The sequence below is a fragment of the Mus caroli genome, chromosome 4 (genome assembly GCF_900094665.2).
Source record: "Mus caroli chromosome 4, CAROLI_EIJ_v1.1, whole genome shotgun sequence".
Classification (NCBI taxonomy): domain Eukaryota; kingdom Metazoa; phylum Chordata; class Mammalia; order Rodentia; family Muridae; genus Mus; species Mus caroli.
Genome location: NC_034573.1, coordinates 35,359,345 through 35,368,012, shown reverse-complemented (window position 1 = coordinate 35,368,012; position 8,668 = coordinate 35,359,345). Strand labels below are relative to the sequence as shown.

General features: G+C 42.3%; 1 protein-coding gene across 5 annotated transcripts in view; it reads left to right on the top strand.

The window, feature by feature from the left end:
• Ubap2 (ubiquitin associated protein 2) overlaps positions 1–8,668 on the top strand; it is an 82,525-nt gene that overhangs the window by 7,077 nt on the left and 66,780 nt on the right. The window contains exon 1 of one of the 5 annotated variants that reach the window (XM_029476252.1): positions 1,117–1,268. The exons of the other annotated variants lie outside the window; for them this stretch is intronic. The gene's annotated coding sequence lies outside the window, so the exon portion shown is untranslated. Of the gene's footprint in view, positions 1–1,116; positions 1,269–8,668 lie in introns of those variants that run through there. 5 annotated transcript variants of the gene reach the window in all.

Genomic DNA, 8,668 nt, shown 5'->3' with positions numbered 1-8,668 from the left:
AAGATTTATTTATTGATTACATGTAAGTACACTGTAGCTGTCTTCAGATACACCAGAAGAGGGAGTCAGATCTCGTTACGGATGGTTGTGAGCCACCATGTGCTTGCTGGGATTTGATCTCTGGACCTTTGGAAGAGCAGCCGGGTGCTCTTACCCACTGAGCCATCTCACCAGCCCCGATATATTTTCTTAAACAGGGTTTCTCTGTATAGCTCTGGAATTCCTGGAACTCACTCTGTAGACCAGGCTGGCCTCAAACTCAGAAATTCGCCTGCCTCTGCCTCCCAAGTGCTGGGATTTTTAAAGATGTGCTCTACCACTGCCCAGCGAGAGTATTTTTTTATTTATTTTATTTATATGAGTACACTGTCACTCTCTTCAGACACACCAGAAGAGGGCGTCAGATCTTATTACAGATGGTTGTGAGCCACCATGTATGTGGTCAGTGAGAACTGAACCTCTGGAAGAGCAGCCAGTGTTCTTAACTACTGAGCCATCTCTCCAGCCCTGACAATTACAATCTTAACCATATTTCAGTTAGGCTGGGGTCGTCAGCATTCTCAGATTGGTTCAGTGACTGTTTGGAATGTCTTTGTATAGGAGGTAAAGGAAGAAAAGGAGGTGGGGGCTGCAAAGGAAATGGGGAAGAAAGTGGAATTAACAGAGGAAGTACTATCCAGCAATTCTGAGCTATCCAACTTCTCTCCTGTTTGTTTTTTTAAATGTGTTTATTTGTTTATGTGTGTATATGTATGTGGGTATGCGAATACATGTGTGCACCTGTGAGAAGAGCTAGGCGTTGGAGCTGGAGGCAGGTGTGAGCTGCCTGACAGAGGTGCAGATCCTCTCTCAACTGTTAAGCTAGGTCTCTGGCCAGAGATGTCTGTGTGTGGCCCTTGGATTTTTGGTTTTTGTATTTTGTAATGTTGTTGTTGTTGTTGAGACAGTTTCTTTATATAGTCCATGCTGTCCTAGAGCATATATAGACCAGGCTGGCCAGATCTTTTGCCTCCACCTCCTGAGTGCTGGGATCAAAGGTCATTCTTGGCTTTCATTCTTTTATTTATTTTGAGGCTGGATTTTAGTATATAACTCTGGCTGGCTTCAGAGTTTCTGTGGTCCTTCTACCTTCTACTTCCTAAATGCTTGGATTAAATTCCTGGGCCACTGTGTCTGTTTTTTTCCCCCTTCCAGATAGCTGTCAAGGATGAATGGCTCTGAACTATGTCTGTACTTCGACAAGAGCTGAAGGCAGGAGGTTCATTCAGGTCTGTTATTTGTGGTGCTCCTGCCCGTCTCATAAGTGTAGGAACACAGGAGTGCTCCCAATCCTGGGGATAGTGGATTTCGTCAGGATTTAGAGCAATTGTTCTCAACCTGGGAATTGTGTCCCCTTTGGGGGAGTTGTCAAAGACCCTTTCTCAGGGTTACCTCAGACCATTGGAAAAGAGAGATTTATATTACTATTCATAACAGTAGTGAAATTAGATATGAAATAGCAACAAAAATAGTTTTATGGTTAGTAGTCACTGCAACGTGAGGAACTGGATTAAGGGGTAGGCAGCATTAGGAAAGTTGAGAGCCAGGGCTCTGGACCTTTACTAAAGCTTAGTTTCCTACTTGGGTTATTTATTAACTTATTTCTAGAATCTTTCTAGATTACAGTTCTGTTGTATATACACAATTCAGTAATATCTTGTATTTCTGTTTGCACATTTTAAAAAAGTTTTAATTTTTTAATTTATGTGTACATGTTTGTGTGTCTGTGCGCACCAGAGACCTCATGTGTGGGTTACCTCTCGTGTTCATGTCTGAGGGCAGTGGAGTTATAGGCAGTTGTGAGCTACCTTATGTGGGTGCTGGAAACTGCAACACACACACACATACACACACACACATCATCACGCCAGTGTGTGTGCTCTCCTCCCCCCTCCCCCTAGAAAAACAATCGCGATGCACTCCTAGCTGGCCTGGGATTCTTGTATACCAGACTGGCCTTGATTTACAGAGGTTCCTCTTCTGAAGTGCTGAGAAAAGACATGCTCCACTCTGCCTGTTTTAGACAAGGTTGTTTTTGTTTTTAAATGTATTTTCATCTTAAATTTTGAGAGGCTGTAGAGGCATGAGATCACAAGGAGTTCCAGGACAGTCCGGGCTACACATACCTTTTCCTTTTTTTTTTTTTAAAGATTTATTTATTATATGTAAGTACACTGTAGCTGTCTTCAGACACTCCAGAAGAGGGCGCCAGATCTCATTACGGATGGTTGTGAGCCGCCATGTGGTTGCTGGGATTTGAACTCTGGACCTTCGGAAGAGCAGTCGGGTGCTCTTACCCACTGAGCCATTTCACCAGCCCCACATACCTTTTCTTAAAGAAAGTAACACGAGGCTGGAGGTGATGGAGCACTGTGGTAGTGTTTGCCTACATCTTCCTCCATTCTGTTCCTAGCACAGATCCCTCTTTAGAACAGTAGTGCTTGGAAAATATCCCTGCATACTAGGGTAACCCAGGTATCACGTGAGTCAAAAGCCTTGTCAGTTAAATGGCCATTTACTCTTTTATTACCGCAGAAGATGGTAATGTGATAGAGCTAGCAGAACAAGATGTGTCTAAACCAAGGTGGCTACTCTAATGGTCAGGCAGGGCGTGGGACAGGGAGGTTTTATTTGTTAAATTGTAGTGATAGTTGCAAAGCTTTTTAGCAAATACACTAAAAGTCATTTAATTACATACTTAAAGTGAACTTTATGTTTTGAACATACCCTAGTAAAATTATTCAAGTTTTTAAAATAAATTTTGTGAGATAAGCAAGTTGAACTGATAAGCATGCATTCTGTAATTATTACTAATTATAGTCAAACATTAAAAGTCCAGTTGCTTTTTTTAGGTTGCCCACAGGCTTGGGAAACAGTATTTGAACAAGGTTTCTTAATCTTAAAATGAGTACATTCCAGGTCTATCTGACTTCTGACTTGTACTCTTAATCATATTATGTTAGTACCTTGCCTGTCTGAAACGTGTGTATCTGGAAGTACAGCCAGGTGCTAGGTGATAAATCAAAGTAAGCAATGGAAAGGAAATTTAATCCCTTTGTAGTGTAAAAGGCTGTGTCTTGATTCTAGAAAAGGAATAGGGGTGGGGTATAGAGGTGGTGGTGTCTTTGTTCTGTTCCACTAGACTTTTCACATCTATTTTTGCTTTTGTATTTATTCTATATGGAGAGGAATTTAGAATTGGTTGCACTTGAGTTCTGAGATTAAATACAATAAGTTGCTTTTTCTTTTAACTTTTTTCATTCTAATTTTAGTAGCTTTTGAATCCACATGAAGCCTTCTGCCCTCTGAAGTAGTTAACCACATACATTGAGCATTTCATTTTCTCAAATGGGCTATCCCCCCAGCTTTTCAACTGCTGGTGCTCTGACCCTCCAGAGCCTTGCCATATTAAGCTCTCGATTTACCCTGAGCTGGCTGTCCCCCAGGTAACTGCAGGTGCTAGCAGAGCACACTTTGTGGCAAGGGGGATGGAGATACCAAAGGACTGACTCATGTATTTCAGGAATAAGAACTGAATAGTGCTGAGAACAAAGGGAAGCAAGGATGGGTTCTCTATCTGAAAAGACAAGGGAAGGATGTCTGAAGTTATATTGAGCAGTAGAGACAGATGAAAGAGAGCAAGAGGGAAGACTGCTGACAGAATCCTGACCTGGGGTAGCATTTCTTCTGTAGGCGTGATAAAGTGGTGGAAACCAGGTCAAAGGTGAAGCAGGTGGTTAGAGAAGAATGGTGACCATGAGTGTGTTCCTTAGGGAAAGAGCTTACGTAGTCATTGCTTAGGACATTGAACATTTTTCCAGTAGTGATTGAAGGAAAAACTTTACAGAGCTTTCTTTTTGAGGAGACCGCAGCTTAACAGGGATTAATTAATTTTTTAATTATTTATTTTATGTATGTGAGAACACTGTAGCTGTCTTCAGACACACCAGAAGAGGGCATCAGATCCATTAGAGATGGTTGTGAGCCACCATGTGGTTGCTGGGAATTGAACTCAGGACCTTCAGAAGAGCAGTCGGCTGCTCTTAACTGCTGAGCCATCTCTCCAGCCCCTGTTTGTTTGTTTTTAAAGATGTATGTATTTATTATAAGTAAGTACACTGTAGCTGTCTTCAGACACCCCAGAAGAGGGCATCAGATCTCATTAAGGATGGTTGTGAGCCACTATGTGGTTGCTGGGAATTGAACTCAGGACCTTTGGAAGAGCAGTCAGTGCCATCTCTCCAGTTCTTAACAGGTATTTATAATTACCACCAGGGGATACTTTTTTCAGTACACAGTGGGAGGTCCCTTATTTAAGGGATTCTGCGTTTTGGTGTTAAGTGAGAGCCCTCCCTGGTAGGTGTATAAGTAGCCAGTGTGTTAGTGTTTAAATGGATCATATCACTTGATTGGCACATTTTTTAGGTAATTGACATTTAAAAAAAAAAAAAGGTGATGGTCCTATGGTGGTTGTGGCCCACACCTTTAATCCATACACTCAGGAGACAGAGACAGGTGGAAACTGTGAGTTCCAGGCCAGCCTGGTATACAGATCAAGTTCCAGGACAGCCAGGGCTACACACAAAGAAACCCCATCTTGAAAAAACAAAAGACAAAAAGAGAAAATTGGTACAGTAAAATAGTAATAAAGATGCTAATAGAATGAAAGCAATATGCTTTTAAAAAAAATTGTAGCTTGGGTTGGAGAGATGGCTCAACAGTTAAGAGTACTGGGTCCTTTTCCAGAGGTCCTGAGTTCAATTCCCTGCAACCACTTGGTTCACTACCATCTGTAATGGAATCCAATGCCCTCTTCTGGTGTGTCTGAAGACAGCAACAGCATACTTATACATAAAGTAAATAGTAAATAAATACTTTTTTTTTTTTTTTTTTGGTTTTTTGAGACAGGGTTTCTCTGTGTAGCCCTGGCTGTCCTGGCACTCACTTTGTAGACCAGGCTGGCCTCGAACTCAGAAATCCGCCTGCCTCTGCCTCCCGAGTGCTGGGATTAAAGGCATGCGCCACCAGCCCACGTTTTGAGACAGGGTTTCTCTGTGTAGCCATGGCTGTCCTGGAACTCACTCTGTAGACCAGGCTTACCTGGAACTTAAAGATCTGCCTGCCTCTGGCCTCGTGAATGGTGGGATCAAAGGTGTGCACCACCACCGCTGGATCCCCCACTCCCCATGCAACTCTTCAATTGGTCTTCCTGTCATGCATTTATTTCTTAGACATCTTTACTGTTTTAAATCAATGATTCACAGACCTTTTTTTTAAAGTAAGAAGGGTATTTTTAACCCTATCATTACATTACAAGGCTCAGCGGACCCTTTTAAAAACAGGGTTTGTCACTGTACTTGGAATACTCAGATTTAGTTAGACTGGCAGGCTAGCATACAGACCCTGATTTTTTGTAAATGGGTTCTGAGGATTAAATATTGGTCATATATTACTTAGTCCAGACCATTACCTCAGTCTCTTGTACCCTTGCTATCCTGGAACTCACTGTGTACACTAGGATGGCCTTAAATGCAAATGCTGGGATTATGTGTGTAGCACAGTGCTCAGCAGGGCAAGCATATTTCTGCCTCTTCAGGTTAGGATTGAAGGTAGCATGTTTGGCAATACTGTATTTGAGAAAGAATTAATGGACTGGAGAGATGGCTCAGAGGTTAAGAGCACTGTCTGCTCTTCCGGAGGTCCTGAGTTCCCAGCAACCACATGGTGGCCCATAACCACCTATAATGAGATCTGGTGCCTTCTGGTGTGCAGGCATACACATAGGCGGAATACTGTATACATAATAAATATATCTTTTTTTAAAAAGGAAAGAATTTATATTGAAAAAGGATGGGACCAAAAATTTTATCTCCTTCTTTTACTCTTGTCTTTAGGGGAATGAGACAATGTATGCTTATGCTAGTGGATGCTTGCAGACAGGAAGATAGCTTCTTAATTATCAGGGGAATCCATTCTGGAACTTGGTGAAACTCAAACTAAGGTCTTTAGAGTGAAGGCTTGCTCTGTAATGATAGGGTTAAAAATACCCTTCGTACTTAAAAAAAAAGGTCTGTGAATCATTGATTTAAAACAGTAAAAATGTCTAAGAGATAAATGCGTGACAGGAAGACCATTTGAAGAGTTGCATTGCCCTTGGCTTTGGAATTTTGGTTTTGGAAAGTAGCCATCTTATGCTGCCCAGAAGTTATGCAGACATAACTTCTGCCACTTTGAGAATTCAGCCAAGGAAAAGAAAACAAAGATGTGATAAACTTATGTCAGGAAAGCAAGTCCTTAGATACGTCTTCAGACAGGCTTGGCAGTGTGTTCTTGGTTACTCACTACACAGTTAGAGGAACTGGTGAGTCAGGAGAGTTAGTGTGTGGTTGGTTTTTCAGACAGGGTTGCTCTGTAAACCAGGCTGGTCTCAAACTCAAAAGATTCACCTGCCTCTGCCTTCCAAGAGCTGGAATTAAAGGCATGTGCCACCATGCCCTGTTTAAAATTAGTGTTTGTAACATCCTATTGTTAAGGAAGGAAAATACTGCATCCATCCATCTGTCCATTTGAGACAAAATCTCAAATGGAGTTCTAGGGTCCTGGCTGTCCTGGAACTCAATATGTACACCAGGCTGGCCTTAAACTCTTGGAGGCCCCCTGCCTCTGTCTCTTCAGGCTAGGATAGAAGGTGGCATGTATCACCATGCTTGGCAATAGAAAAAGGATGTGACCAAAAATTTTGGGCCCAGCATGGTAGTACAGGCCTTTACATCACAGTACTTGGGAAGTAGAGGCCGGTGGATTTCTATGAACTAAAAAAGGTTAGCCTAGTTTACATTTGGAGTTCCAAACCAGCCAAGACTACATTATAAGACAAGCATTGATTGATGGATTGAAAAATTTAGTGCATTGGGGGGGGGGTATGCTTCCATGAGTGTGTGCTTCTATGAGTGAGTGCTTGCATGCACCGTGGCGTACTTGTAGAAATCAGAGAGAACCATGTGTGTCCCAGTGACTGGACTTGGTTGTCAGGCTTGGTGGCAAGTGCCTTTAGTCATTGAGCCATTTTGAGATAGGTCTAACTGTGTAGCCCAGGTGAGCCTGGAGCTTCTTATCTTCTTGCTTTCAAAGTAAGTCTCTTGAATGCTAGGATTCCTTTGAAGTTTGCTTTCATATCCATAATACTGATTACTCAGATTAACAGGGTGAATGATGTGCTATATATTTTAAGATTTGTTTTTGTGACGGGGTGTATCTTTGTATGCTGGTGCCTGCAGAGGTAATAAGAAGATGTCAGATCCCTTAGAGCAGGAGACACGGGTGGTTGTCAACTGTCTTTATTATGTACTGGGAACTGAACTTTGTCCTCTAGAAGAAAGAATAGTAAGTTCTTTTAACTACTGAGCTCTCACTCAAGCTCCAACATTCCTGTGATGCTACTTGGCCTTTAGTTTATTTATGTGCAGCCATCACTGTGATGCAAAGAGCCTTGGCTATGTAGTCACTAAGCTGTTTATTTGTTCTGAGAATGGATCTTTTGTGACTGTGATTGGCCTACATATAACAATCTGTCTTCACACTTGTGATCCTTTTGTCTCAAGGCCCCAAGACTTAGAGGCATGGGTTTATAGACAGTCACTACACCTGACTCGCTCTGCCTAGTTTGCTTGTTGAAGATAGGGTCTGAAGTAGAGGCTGGCCTGAAACTTAATGTGTAGCTCAGAGTGACTTCATATTCTATTGTTTGTTTTTTTAAGAGTTTCTCTGTATAACAACTGTTCTGGAACATGCTTTGTAGACCAGACTGGCTTCAAACTGCAGACTCCCTCTCCCCAAATGCTGGGATCAAAATGGTGGGATTTGCCATTGTTTTCTTGGCAATTATCCTATTTCATCTTCCCAAGGGAGGATGTGAATTTAAGCGCAGGCTGCTGTGCCCAGCATAGTATAATATATTCCTAATGACAGTATCATCTGGGTATTATTTGAGAAGTGCTTGTCTGAATGAATATAAAGCACAAGGTAATTTTGGGATTGGGTGTGTGCATGCTGGGACTTGAACCCAGGCTTCAGTGTCCTTCATGCATGCAGGAGGAACACTATATTATACTTGATGCATGCTGTGTGTAATGTGGGCTTTTTTGTTTGAGACAGGTCTGTGAGAAAAAATGGTAAAGATTAGTTATGAATAATGAGCAGCCTTTCAAGGGGGATTGGAGGTCAAAAAATTCTTGATAGCTGCTAGGTTAGAGAGGGTTTAAAGGCTGGGCTATGTGGCTCAGTGGTATAGAATGGTTGCCTAGCATATCTGATGTCCTGGATTTGATCCCTAGCACCATGAAAGACTGGAGCAATAAAATAATAATAATTAAAAACTGAGGTTCAGAGCTGAGAACTCTGGATAGGAGTGGGACGCATGTATGGAAGAAGTCACAGGCTTGCCATGCTTCTCCTGCTCTGACCTTTGGTAGCTGGAGAGAATGTGGACTGTACCAAGGAAAATCTGATATCTTCAAATGTTCAAGAGTTGACCAGAGCCGGGCGTGGTGGCGCACGCCTTTAATCCCAGCACTCGGGAGGCAGAGGCAGGCGGATTTCTGAGTTCGAGGCCAGCCTGGTCTACAAAGTG